Genomic DNA, 4,538 nt, shown 5'->3' with positions numbered 1-4,538 from the left:
TTTTTAAAGGGTGTGCCATTTCTGTTTCTATTTGTAAGCCAATTGAAATGCACATTTTTCTTGCATTGCTAGCAGTTTACCAAAAAATAATAGGTAAACAAAGGATTAGTCTTATATTTTATATTCATTACAGTATTTTATATTTTATACTCATTTCAGTGTACTTGCCTAATCTTTCTCTGTTTCAGATGGATCAGGATTCTGTTACAGCATGAGGGCATCGGTTACTCCTGACTTTCATCACACTTACAAAATAGGTAAGTTGTGAAAACAGTGGCTGTGCGTAGACTGCACTTTCCTGTGACCACTCTACAAGTTCTGCACTTGTCCTCCCATTCCTCTAGAGGCAATGAAAGAGTAGAGGTAGGGTTATTTAATGACCAGCTAAAACTTTTATGGTCTGCAAAGAGATCTGTGGTGCAATTATTTTAGAGTAATTCAGTTTCTTCTAGCTTCATGTACCCAATAAGGAATTAACTTAAGACATACAACAATAACTATAAACATGCAATCTTTAAGGAGATAAAGATGTAGACATCAAATATCAGATTGTGTAAGTGAAGCAAAACAGAACACTGTTAGAAAAGCCTAACAGTGAGCTTCATTAAGAGTTAGGTGAGAATACATTTACTGGACATTTAGCTAAGCATCCAGTGGGAATTATTTCTGTCATAATAAACTACCTATAAGTTATCATTTTCTTTATTTAAATAACAGGGCATTTCAGACATAATTTGAATAAAGGTTTTTCTTTTGTGTTTCTTTAACCTAAAAGTTATATTTCATCATGTTTAGGGAGTGTGGGCATGGAATGGGCTGAAAAGAGAGATATGTAACACACAAAGTGACTCTAGGATGGAAAAAGAATCATAGAACAAACATCACTCAAGATGGCAATACTGGGATCATTTCCATAATGCACAATCAAAGCAAAATTATTAAATATTTGGGTTTTTTTTAAATAAAATGCGAGTCTGTTTTTCTGTCAGTCTAAAATATTATTTTCAAATGTCTGAATCCTAATTAAAAAGAAATCTACAATAAAAGTAGAATATCCCTTTTCCTGTGTTCACTTATGCCACGACAATCTATGAACTTTTTAACAAGAAAACTACATAGGTGTTTCATAAGATTATAACTGAAATGCACCAAGTTCTTTTAACCCTATTCCTTAAAAAAATCTATTTAAAAGATAGCTGTGAAGACCCAATACGTAAAACCAGTTGTCTGAAGATTACATTGGTGGCATTTATATTGACGTAAGAAGCACGGTGAAGCCTTTATGTTCTCTGCAAAGAGCATTGCCTCTCTTTTGGTGTCAGTGCCAGCTGAAGTTGCTCCAACTCCCTGTCATATATTATTCCCCACGCACACTCAGTTGTGGTAGCACTTCTCTCTGTGACGGGGCAGTGGACCTGACTTGAGAATTGATCCCGGTTGAAAGAAACTTACTTTCTTGATAAATTGTTTCTAACTCTAATGATTCCTGGGACAGGGCTCTGGCTTGCCCAAGCAGTCCCATCAATGTCACTGCGGGGGTGGAAATGAGATGGGACCGCTTAAACTCATATTGCTCTTTCAGTTACACTTTCAACTTCTCTTTACAGAACTTCTGACTTTGCCCACCAAGGCCAAAAAACAATAAAAAAGTAACCACTACTGAATCATTGATACCTTGTTGACACTGCAGGACACAGTATCAGGCTGGACATTTCAGGTTAGAGAGAAAAGACGACCCAGGCAGTCATTCTGATGGCAGCAAAGTGCCTGGATTTCAAATATGCGTTCAGTACCATCTTTACAATGTAAATTTACAATGTAAATTAGGACAATCATAAAGAATCCTGACCTGTGCAGTCTTCTTATGGATTACTTTCGATCTTAGCATTTGAAATTAAATGGTTTCATATCAGGGATTGATACCAATTGAATTAGAACCATTTTAGAATTATTTTAGTCAAAATAACACCTTTTTGTAGCTAAGGTCATTTTGGCCTCAGCTAACTAAGATAGTGCCTCAACCCTACCACATTAAGAGCTCAACGCTTCCTCTTCACTGCCCTGCTCTTCCAGCCCAGCAGCCCTGTGGCCGGGCTAAACCCCAGCAGAAGGCAGCCCACTCGAGCTGAAGCTGGTTAGTTGTCTTTGTATCACCAAGGACTAAATCCCTCTGGCAGTTGACTCACTCCTCTGATACATTTCATTAAATTATCAGAGAGAAGAGTAATAAAGTCTTAGTTAAACATTTCAGCGCTGCTTATGACTTACTTGAAAACTAATAGAAAATAACTGCTTTTCCAAATTCACACTGTAAGAGTTCCATGGAAATTCTCAGCTTGTTTATAAATAACTCATTCCAGTAGTTTCCGTTATTTAACACACTCATACGAACTTGCTTCCTGTTTGTAATCAGACTTCTACCTTCCAAAATATTTTTGAGGTTCTACTAGTATCACAACAGCTACTTTTGGTTTTTTGAATATACTAAACAGAGACGGATTTTTTTCCAAAAGCTTCAGCAGAGTTATTCTCAGTAGTTTGATACTTAGTTGCTCATTTGATTATCTCATTATTCTATCAAATATTTTCTAATTCAGCAGAGGTTTTCTAGTAAAGCACATCTTTTGATGAACAGGCACAACAATTTTGTACCTAACGGGTTAGCTGTCAAACCAGGTGGTTATTAATCATGGGAAAAGAAACTCCTATTTAAAACCCTGAAAAAACACATAAAATATATGCAACAAACAAAAGGAGGGAAACGGAACTCAAAACAGGAAGGGGGTGTTGTTCAACATTTCAACAAAGGAAATGTAGGATTAAAACTGAAAACTTGCATAAGCAATATGGACACTAAAAAATTTGTATTCTTTGTACTAGATTATGAATTTGATGGCTGTGTTAAATAATTTCTGTCAGGCAAATTAGAAAACAAATGCTTAGACGCAAAAACCTTTGCAAATAAATATAATTCGTCTTTCATGAAGTCAAAGATAAGAGTTATTTGGCTTTTTTAAACACAGGAAATCAATATCTAGGTTCTGTTCACCCCATGAATAGGACTGAGTATTTGACCTATATGTATTACCAACCCTGACACACACATCCTCCAATTCTTCAATCACAATGAGTCACGTGAAATTAACTTAGGTTTTTCATTCTTATTTAGCACACTACTGAATAGTTTCTCACAGAAAAAAACCACCAAACACTAAACAAATCAAAACCAACCCAAAAAAACCAAACATAAAAATGGGTAAATACACAACTTTAGAATGTAAGTGGACTGACGTATAGATAGGAAATTCAAATTTACTTTGTAAAATACTGGACAGCAGGAAGACATATGGTGTTAAAACACCACTAGTAACAGACTTCAGGGCCCAAGCATTTATGACATTTTGGTATTATCAAAACTGAGAATGTGAACCTTATACTTCCTGGAACAAGAACTGCTGAAACGCACAGTGAAACCCAACATGACTCACGCCATCTGAGCGCACCCCGGAGCACGGGGACACACGCACGTCACTCCTGCTCCTTATCTCTCGGCAATTTCTGATTTATTTAGCCGAATGAACGCAAAATACAATGTCAGACTTCAAAAAAAGAAAAAAATAATAGATCATATTAGAAATAACTGATGTAAGGCGTGTGCTTTCAGTAAGTAGAATTTAAAACCGAGCTGAGGCGGGGCGGCCCTGCCGCTGGCTGTCCCGCCGGCTGCTCCCCCAGCAAGGTTCCGTGTACCTCACTACTCCGGTACCGCCGAGGGGACGACAGCCGGCTCCCCCTTCCTGAGGGCGACCGGGGGACAGCGCCCGCCTCGCCTGGACCGGGCTGCGCGCGGAGGCCGCTCCGCTGCGGGCCAGCGCGGCCCAGCCCACCTCCCTTATCGCCGGCGTGGGGACCGCACCCCTGCTATCGCACCCCTCGAGTGCGAACCGCGTCCGGGGAGCGGGGCCGTCCCCTCGCCCGCCGCTGAGGGCGCCCTGGGCCGAGCCGCCATTGCTCGGCGCCGCAGCCGACTCCGCACTGCCTCTGCCCGCTGAACACACCCCCCCGGCCTGAGGGGAGGGCCCCCCCCTTCACACCAGGTGGCTCGTCCCGCCCCCCAGCCAATGAGAGGCGCTGCCGGCAGCCCCGCGGCGACGGTTGGCCAGCCAGCCGGCCGTTGAGCGCCCTGTAGCCAATCGGCGACGCCGCCTAACCCCCCGGCTCCTCCCCCCTCCGCGGCCGCTGGGGCTGGGAGTCGCCGCAGACGCCATTTCCTCAGCGCCCCCGCGGCGGCGCGGCTGCATCAGCGCTGACGTGAGGCCGACGTGCGGCTCCGCCCGGCCCAATCCCCCCCTCCCACCCCCTGTGACGGGGGCAGCACGTACAGGGCGGCGGGTGAGTGCGGGAGGGGGCGGGGACACGTGTGCGCGCAGCCCGACCCCCCACGGGCCGGGAGCGGGGCAGCGCAGCGGGCGGCGGCCGGACCCGGCGGTGCGGCGGGGAGGGCAGAGCAGAGTAGGGCCGGGGGGCGCTGTGCCGCT

At 43.9% G+C, this 4,538-nt stretch overlaps 1 protein-coding gene across 8 annotated transcripts in view; it reads left to right on the top strand.

The window, feature by feature from the left end:
* Positions 1-4,217: 4,217 nt before the first annotated feature.
* CREM (cAMP responsive element modulator) overlaps positions 4,218-4,538 on the top strand; it is a 34,049-nt gene continuing 33,728 nt past the window's right edge. For 7 of the 8 annotated variants that reach the window (XM_014944983.1, XM_014944985.1, XM_014944984.1 and 4 more), the window contains exon 1: positions 4,224-4,392. The gene's annotated coding sequence lies outside the window, so the exon portion shown is untranslated. Of the gene's footprint in view, positions 4,393-4,538 lie in introns of all 8 variants that reach the window. The other variant, XM_014944989.1, reaches the window with a different exon arrangement.

This window comes from Calidris pugnax, unplaced genomic scaffold (genome assembly GCF_001431845.1).
Source record: "Calidris pugnax isolate Ruff unplaced genomic scaffold, ASM143184v1 scaffold54, whole genome shotgun sequence".
Classification (NCBI taxonomy): Eukaryota; Metazoa; Chordata; class Aves; order Charadriiformes; family Scolopacidae; genus Calidris; species Calidris pugnax.
Note: the sequence above shows the minus strand (reverse complement) of the source record. Positions and strands in the feature narration are given on the sequence as shown.